This window comes from Ailuropoda melanoleuca, chromosome 6 (genome assembly GCF_002007445.2).
Source record: "Ailuropoda melanoleuca isolate Jingjing chromosome 6, ASM200744v2, whole genome shotgun sequence".
Classification (NCBI taxonomy): domain Eukaryota; kingdom Metazoa; phylum Chordata; class Mammalia; order Carnivora; family Ursidae; genus Ailuropoda; species Ailuropoda melanoleuca.
Genome location: NC_048223.1, coordinates 94,237,389 through 94,247,102, shown reverse-complemented (window position 1 = coordinate 94,247,102; position 9,714 = coordinate 94,237,389).

The following is a 9,714-nucleotide window of genomic DNA, read 5'->3' as shown; positions in this document are numbered from 1 at the left end:
GGGAGTCAAGTCCACGTTATTTAGCTTGAGAGCCCATAGGCTTAATAACCACTAAGCTGTATCAAAGAAGACGAAAGAAGAATTATAAAAACAGATATAACCATTATCATCATCATTATCACAGCAGCACTTATATGACACTATTCTAAGCAACGAGAGTACAAAAACTTATGTATTTCTCAAAATAACCATACGGGGTAAGTAGGATGATTGTTCCCAATTTACAGAAGAAGAAACTGAGGCAGAGAGGTTAAGTACTTACCCAAGGTCATTATGCTAATAAGTTGCAAGGCTGAAGGCCAAACCTAGAGTGTCTGGCTCCCAATTCCAAGACCCTCCCTGAAGGCACGCTGCTGCTTGTAACAATTTAAAAAGCACAGTAGAAGTAACAGTCCTAACTCTTCAGAACCTCTGAGGTTGGAAATCACCACATGAAAGCACAGAACCACAATTAAATGTTCACTACTATAATCAAAAATCATCAAGAACAGATTAAAAGGTTTTCATTCAGCCTTGTTAAGAAGGCAAAAAAGTAACACACTTAAAATTGCAACCAAGATGAGTTTCTAAAAAAACGTTTTTTCTGGAAAACTAACTCAATACAGAACAAATGAGGTGTTACAGTAGCTTTTTAAAATCCTTCTTTAGAAATTGTTTTTGTTCTCACAGCTTTGGGGTTTCTCAGAATTCCCTCAGGGGTTGTGGGTGGTTGAGGGAGGAGGGGAGAAGACAGGACCCTGCTTCCCCACTCCACCTTCAAAAGAGTAGCTCTGTTTATATTTTTTACATATTGGGTTTCCCCAAAAACTTTCATTCTGATGGGACCCAGGCTCCCATGAGAACTCGGTCTGAGTGGGCAGCCCTTTTCGACTTTATAAAGCCTTCCCCAGCCCTTCCCCCAGCATCCCAGAGGTGGTACCTCACAGCATTCCTCTTCTTGCTTCTTGAACCTGCTTCCCTAGTCATTTTCGCACTTGACCTTACCTTACCGCTCTCCCCCGCACCAAGAAGCACGACCACTGCGAAGGTTTATCAAACGCCTTCCACGTGGCAGGCTCTCGGTTCAATGTTCTTACATCAATTACTTCACGAGTGCTCTCAACACTCCTATGAATTAGCTTCTATTCCTGTCCCCATTTTACAGAGGAGGGAAAGAGGCTTCATGTGCCCACCATCCAATGACCCGTGAGTGATGGAAGCAGGATGAAAAACTAGATGGCCCACTCCCAAGGCCCCCGACTCGTCACCAGTACCCATCCATGTTCAAAATTTTGACTGAGACTTGTTCTTAAAAACGAAAAACAAAACAAAAACCTCTTTCCTTCCGAGGCGCACGGACGCGGGCAACGCACGGCTCTGAACACGGCACCTTCCACGCAAACCGCGACGAGCGCCTGCGAGCTTCTGTGCTCTCTCAGGCGCGCAGATGTGCTTGGCCCGCCAACTAGACTGTTCCAAAAGGGGCACCAATCTCTGCTCTTTCTGACTCGCTCCCCTCCCCTGTCCTCAGGGCTCCCCTCCACAGGGGGCAGGCAGCTTTCTGTGACCTCCTGTGGCTTCTACTCTGGCTCTGGGACCGGGCTGGGGTCATGCACTGAGTGAGCTGGGAACGCAGGGAAGTTAGTGCCTCCAGGAAAGAGCCCTCAGCCAAGGACGGAGGGCCAAATCCCAGCTTCTCTGCCCTTTGGAGAGGGTAACTTTAAAGTGTGTGCACTATGTTCCTGAGTTCCCCCAAGGGACTGAGCTCCAGGAACCCACAGAAGTAATTCTTTTGCAAATGCACCTTTGTTGGCTTCCTTCTCTTCCCTGTCCCACTTGCCCACTTCTTGGCTGATATTTCTGGGGGAGAAACTCTCCTATGAGCCAGTTCCTCTTCAAATCCTTGTCTTAGGGTATGTTTCTGGGGAAACCAAATGGAGATTTCCTCTCCTTTATTACTCCGTTTTTCCATCCATTAAATAAGAGGGCTGGAGAGGGCATCTCCATGGCCTCTTCAGGCTCCAACAGCCTATGCTTTCAGTGAAATAAAGCGAATTTCAATCACAAACTAAAAGTGACAATGGAGGTTACTTCTTGCCGAAAGCCCCGCATCACATCCTGAACCTGTCACTGCCCTGCACCTACGTTAATGTGGGAGAAGCTGAGAGGCCCTGCCCAGACCCTCTCTCTTGCCACACTTGCTGGGGCTGCTGTTGGCTTCTACGGGGATGACCTCTGCTGCTGAGGCCCTCTTGGCTCAAGGTCACGCACTTTGAGGGATGCTGGAGAGTAAAGGCCTGACCATCCCAATGCAAGTCAAGACAACTCTGAAGAGCCATCCTAGCTCCGGGGGTGCCTGGGGGGCTGACCAAGGTCATTGCTGGGCCTGGACCAAAATTCGACTCCCTCTTCCCCTTGCTTCCTTCCCACCCCCTAAGAAACATCCTGAACGCTAAACTACACCTCAGAGTCGGCTTCCCAGGAAACCCAACCTGTGACAATCACATGTTAAATGGTGTTTTTTATGCCACGAAAGTCATAGACTCTTGAACTTGGCCTGTGGAAGCAGGGATGTTCTTGTTAATGCTATAAGGAAGTGGTAGGGACAAGGGATAAAAAAAGCTATTTATTTTTTAATAAAATGGGAATGAGGCAGATATAAGCCAGCCTTATATGAGATGCAGTTTCGGTTTCTGAACAGAAACAAGAAACATATAAAAGGTCAGCATAGTCAGTGAAACTGCAAGCTGAGGACTCAGAAGAGGCAGTCACAGTGGGTAATGAGAGAGAGAAGCAAAACAAGAATGGCCTTGCCAAGGAGAAGCAGACTAAACATACCAAACACACCCAGTCAAAAATCATGGGGGAGAAAGAATCCATCTAAAAGGGGCCCTCTATTTCGAGAGACTACATCTAGTCCATAAGAGGTACTGTGCTACAGTATGACAAAAGCAAGTGCCATCCTGGGAATTCCGCTCATCAGGCTCGGGGTTGGATCACTGCGACTGAAGAAGCCAGCGAGAGCCCCACAGCGTGACCCTAGGCAGGGCCTTTACTGAGAACTCTCTCGATGACACTGAAAGTCAGAGGGCTCTCCAACCACAGTCAGACCTGCCTCTGGGGAGGAAGCCCGTAATGTTGTTCTGCCTATGCTGGTGCCCAACTGGTGGCATCCCGTCACCTCCTTGGCTGGGCTGTGACCTCCTGGAGAGTAAGGAGTGCAAGGGGTGGGTAAGGAGGGTGACTAAAATTTAAAACAAGGAAAGACATTAACAAGAAGGTGACATCTGAGCAAAGACCAAAACGAGATGAGGAGCTAGTCTTACGGTTATCTTGAAGGAAGAGCGGCGATGAACAGAGACATGGAAGGACCACCAACAGGAATGACGCTGATGCCCAAGGAGCAGCAAGGAGGCCAGGGTGACTGGGAACTGAGAAGGTGCTGAGGTCAGGGAGAATAGAGGCCAGATCACGCAGGGCCTTCTTGCCACTGGAAGGCCTTCTCCTTGGGGAAGATGGGAACCACAGAAACATAACTAGGAACAGTGATATGCTCTGACATTTCTACGGATTGATTTTTCTCTATAGCATTTCTCGCTCTCTGACAGATTAGATGTGTTATATATTTATTGGCTGTCTCAACCCACTAGAATGTGAGCTCCACAAGGGCAGACAAGTTTTGTCTCTTTGATTCACTACTGTAGACTCGCCCACCCATGGCCACACCCAGTGTCTGGCACTTAATAATCAATATTTATTGAATGAATGCATGGATCATCTTGAGAAGAACCTGCAGAATTCTTGTCTCTCTCTCTCTCTCTCTCTCTTTTTAAAGATTTATTTATTTGAGAGAGAGAGAAGGAGAGAGAGGGAGAGAACACAAGGATGAGGAGCGGGGAGGGAGAGAGAGAATCTCAAGCAGATTCCCTGCTAAGTGTGGAGCCCGATGCGGGGCTCAATCCCACGTTCTTGAGATCAAGAGTCAGACACTTGACTGACTGAGCCACCCAGGCGCCCCTGGAGAACTCTTTTCTGAATGGCAAGATGAATCTAGACAAAAAGAATAATGTTTCTGCTTCCTTGGAAGGTGTGTGTTTAAATCAGTCCTCTAAGGCCAAATAACAAATAATTATTTATTAGCTCTTTTAGCATCTAGGCAAGGCTCTAAAACCAAATATGTTTCTAATTTCTAAAAACTGGATTCCTAGATGCAGGAGAAGATGACAGAAGCATCAGCAGTTTGGGAGGGTTTACATTTAAGGAATTCATTCATTAAATACATATCGAACAGTAGTGTTTATGAGATGCTCAATGACGAGGTTTAAAATGAACAGGATTTCAGAGCTACTGGCTTTCTGGGAGCTACAGGCTGGCCATTCTCAAGGCAGGAGGGAAGAAGCAGAGGGGAGGGGAGTATTTCCAACTTGTCAGGATGCAAAAATGCTGGAGATTCACTGGTTTAAGAAAATGTGTCCTTTTTATATATATAGAAGTTTTCAACATATCAATAATTTATGACCCAGAAAGTTTTTTTTTTAAAAATCAGTTTGTGTGTCTTTTCATAATACTTATGCTTCTAGATCAATCTGCAGACTCAAAACGTAACTAAAATGATTTGCACGCACAAAAAAGGTATAGGAAAGCATCACTGAAATTTAGTGAACAAACTGAAAATAGGCTGATACTGGGAGGAAGAAGGAGGAGGGAATAAGGGTGGCAGAAAACTGGCCAGGAACTGCTGAAGAAGGAGTCCATCAAGAGATCCACAGTTCAAGTTTCCCCTCTGGAAATAAGGTTCCTACATACTCCTTACAACTATTTGCCCTTTTATCACTAAATTTAGAAATTCTTTGTGAGTTTATACCAGTCACTTAACCTCGCTGGGTCTCACGGTTTCATTGTAAAAAAGGGGGCTACCTTGCAAACCAGGAGCTAAATAACAGAATACCTGCAGCACTTAGCACAATGCCTGGACCTCAGACTGCAGGCCAGCCGGCATGGTGATGATTACACCGCCCGTGAGACTTCATTTCCTAAGATGCAGCACCAACACATACGTCCCGTCCCACGTGCTCCTCCAGCAGGAGGTGGGTCTATGATCCTTCCTCTTGAATCTGGGCAGGACTGTGACTAGGCAGACGTGATCATATGTGACTCACAAGGCTAGGTCATAAAAGGTGGCATAGCTTTCCTCTGGTTCTTTCTCTCTGGGGACATGCGCTTTGAGAGCCCCCAGGGGCCAGTAACAAGTCTGGCTCCCTTGACACCTCTATGCCGGAGAGACCACACAGAGAGGTCTCACAGAGCGAAGAGCATGTGCAAGGAGTCCAGGAGGCCCAGACCAGGCACCACATAAGCGAGCAAATCTTAAGATGATCCCAGCCCCCAGCCCTTGAGCCTTCCCTCCTGATGCCGAGTGGAATGAAGAGAGGCCACACAGCTAACCAGATTCTAAGTTCCCACACAAAGAAACCCTGAGAGTTACAGATGATCGTGGTTGTTTTAAATCATTAAGTTTTGGGGTGGCTTGTCACTCAGCATTAGAGGACCAGAATACTGCCTATCAACTCCCTTGTCCGCTCCTAATACAGAAACCATGTCATGGGATTTTTCTGTTTAAAAAGGATTCAAGTGGGGCTCCATGTCACACACAGGCTAAAAGGATCTGTAAGCCCCACAACAGACTGTGGGACCTGAAGGCAGGGACTGCATCTTGTCCTCCAGGGAATCCCAAAGCCTCCGCAGCCCCTCCGGTGGGAGCTGGCTTCACGGGGCAAGACAAGCCACGCAGCATGGAAAAAAGTGAACAAGATGAATGATGAAAACCATATATCCAATGAGTATACACTCAGCTCCTTCCATGTGTCCTGGGGGTACTGTTGTCAAGCCACCCTGGTGGGACTGCAGCTGCACCCTCACCCTCTGTAGGAACCCGCTGCGCATTCTGACACACGCACGGTCCTGGGATGGACTCCACACCCCGTGGGCAACACCTGACCAGTGGGGGACAGGAGCAAGCACAGGAAAATAAATTACCCCTCCCTCACTCTGTCTCTCCACTGGACCATTCTAAGGCACATTCTTGGACAGCCAGTCGCCTGTGAGATCACGTCCCAGCCGCCCACAGCAGTGATCAAGTTGCTGAATGAACCTTAAACTGGGTTTCCTTCTTTCCCTGTTAACTCTTCCCAGGCCCAAATCCTGTTCTTTGGGGTTACTCCTCAAAATAAATGAATTGTCCATAAACTGGTCCACAGTCTGATATTCAGAGGAACCCAGGCTAGGGTAGCATTTAAATTTGACTTAGTAAAATACGACATATTCAATGATTTAGGAATATTAATAACCCTACAAGGCCAGCTATCTTCTAGGAATCTAGGTAGGGATAGAAATGATAAGAAAATAAAGATATACTGGGCTTTCCTTACATAATTCCACTTGAAATTTTCCTTAACATTTGGCTTTTTTTTTCCTTTGGAGGGAAGAGGTATCTAATTATTAGGAGGCATTTTTCTCAAATATGTGTGGTGGCATTTACTCTTTCAAATTCATGACCATAAACTTCTAATGGGCTTTTAATGCTGCCATGTGATCCCGTTCCGTGTCCCCGCTCTGCTAAGTCACCCAAGGCACCCTCCTCACGCTCATTCTCCTCTGCCTCCTACTTCTCTGAGAAATGCACGCATCAGAAGAGAAGCGCCATGCACTCCCGCCGCATCTACCCACCCTGCACCCTCTGCCTTCTCTCCGGGCACCACAGAGAACTCACCATTCTCCTACTGAAGCAGGTGCCCAACCTGGGCCCTTAAACCATCCTTATTAGCTCCTCTCCCGGGCACTAAGCTTTTCGTGAGTACTGACATACTCACGAACCCATCGGTGGCATTTGTCATAAGCAACCCCTCCCTCCACCTTGATATGCTTTCTTCACTTGCTTTCCAGGACACTGACCTCTCTTCGTTTGCCCCTTGCCTCCTTGGTTGGTCATTCTCGGTGTGTTCTGCTACTGCCTTTTTCCTCCCTGACCTCTTGGTGTTGAGTGCCAACTGTGCAGGGCTTTGTCCTCTTCTCTTCTCCGTCTCTATTCATCCTACTGGTAATATCATGCAGTCCCACGGCGTTAAGTAGCATCTCTATACTTTCAATACCTCCAGACTCATATCCACCTGCTTACCCTGTGTTAGTTTTCTATGGCTCTGTAACTAAGTACCATGAATTTAGTGACTTAAGAGAATACAGATTTATTATCTTATAGTTCTGTCAGGCAGGTATGGGTCTGACGAGGCTAAAATCAAGATGCTGGCAGGGCTGTGTTTTTGGTTTTTTTTTTTTCCTTAGGCTCTATAGGAAAATTCATTTCTTTCCCACCTCCAGCTTCTAGAGGCCACCTCTATATTTCTTGGCCGGGAGCCACCTCGCTCCATCTTCAAAACCAGCAACATTGCACCTCTCTGACCATTCTTCCAGAGTCACATCTCCCTCCTAGAACCACAGAAAAGGTTTTCCACTTTTAAGGACTCATGTGATTAGGTTGGGCCGACCCAGATAATCCAGGAAAGTCTCTCCCTCTTAAGACCCTTAACTTAATCACACTTGCAACGTCCTTCTTGCCACCTAAGGTGGCATATTCATAAGTTCTGGTGGTTAGGATGTGGACATCTTTGAAGTCATTATTCTGCTACCAAACTATGCATCTTCAACAGGATGTCTAAAAGATAACCCATCTTTGGTATGTTCAAACTGAACTCTAATTCTTCCCTTCACCCCATATCTCCTCCACCCATAGCTTTCCACATCTCGGTTGATGGCACTTTCATCTTTCCTATTATTCAGGCCCCCAATTACAGAATCATCTTTGATTACTCTCTCTCTCATATCTAAATTATTAAGGAATAGACTTTATCTTCAAAATAGATCTAGAACCTGACCATTTCTCATCATCTTCACTACTACTGGTCTAAGCCACCGCCACCTTGTGTCAGGATTTCTGCTACTGCTTCCTAACTGGTCTCCTGGCTTCTTCCCTACAGTCTATCATCAGAGCAGCCAGCATGATCTTAATAATTAAGTCAAATCACATTACTTTTCTGATTAAAATGGTGCAATGACTCCCTGGTTCACTTGGAATTATAGCCAAAGCCCTCTACGATCTCCACCCTTCACTGCAGTTGCATTTCTGACCTCATCTCCAACTACTCAACCCCTTGCTCTCTTCAATCCAGCTATACTCACCACTTGCTCTGTCTCTACCACCCCCAAGCGGACCTCATGTTAGAACTTGGCTCTCATTGTTCTCTCTGCCTGGAAGATTCTTTTCCCAGTTACCAGCCTGGCTAACTTCCTTGTCCCCTGTATTAGTTTCTATTGCTGCCATGAGCAATTACTACAGATTCAGTGGCTTAAGACAACACCCATTTATTATCTCATAGTTCTGTAGGTCAGAAGTTCTAGTACAGCATGGCTCAGCTGGGTCCACTGCAGTCTCACAAGGCCAAAATCAGGGTGTCAGCAGAGCTGCACTACTTTATGAAGCTCTGAGGATAAATCTGCTTCCAGGCTTTTCCAGGTTCGGTTTCTTACAGCTGTAGTGCTGAGGGCCCATTTCCTCACTGACTGTCAGTAGGAGGCTGCTTTTTGCTCCTGGAGGCTTCCTCCCTCCGCTTTCCATGCCTCTACCCTCCCGCACTCTGGGTTGTGTCTCTCAGATTTCAACCTCAGCCACATCCCTCTGATTCTAATAATTATGCTACTTTCAAGGTCTCTCTGATTAGACTGGTTTAGCCAAGATAGTCCAGGATGATCTCCATATTTCAAAACCTGTAACTTTAACTAAAGGTCAAAAGTCCTTTTTGCCATGCAACTTAACCCATCTACAGAGTCTAGGAATTAGGGCATGACATCTTTGGGGGCCATTCTGCCCTCCACACCTCCTTTCCTGACCGTGGTATTTGTACTACAACCCAGATCTCCACTCCCCACCCACTTTTCATTCCCCTTTACCCGCTCAACTTTTTCTGTTTTTCATAGCTCTTATCACTTTATAACAAACCATATAACAAATATTTGTTATGTTTTTGATTACTGTCCATCTTCCTTTGCTAGAAAATAAACTCCATTAGGTCAAGATCTTTGTTTTGTTCACTGATTATCCAAAGACTACCTGGTAGGCACTCAGTGACTATTTTTTGAATAAATAAATAAAATTATCCTATCCTAAAACATTCTCTAACCCCACTTCCACAAATTGTTTCTTAGTTTCAACGGTTTTAATACACTAATTAGAACAAAGACTTCTTGATTGATGATGAGTATGGGTAAATATCAAATAACTGCTCTCTTAATATTGCCTCATAGCTGAGGTCAACACTATCTAACTAGCTTAGTTCTCACTATCCAGCTCAGTTCTCACAGCAATGCTTGCTGAAAAAAAAAAAAGTTGGTTATTTTCTACAAAAAGAAGCATGCTTTATTTTTATGCCATTATCTGGGCACACAAGCAAAGCAACTGAGTTGTTGAGGTCATCTGGTCTCAAGCTGTACAAAAAAATAAATGGACTAATGGACTAAACTAATCATAGATGCTTTTTAAAAATCTCTACAAATGCCTGTGGGTAGAAAAATGAACATTACTGGTTTGAGGAAGCACCATGGAAAGGACTAAGACTTGCTGAGGCTTAAAACTACAGATTGCTATCAGTCAGTCTAGGACTAGAAAGATGACAAATCTATAAAAAA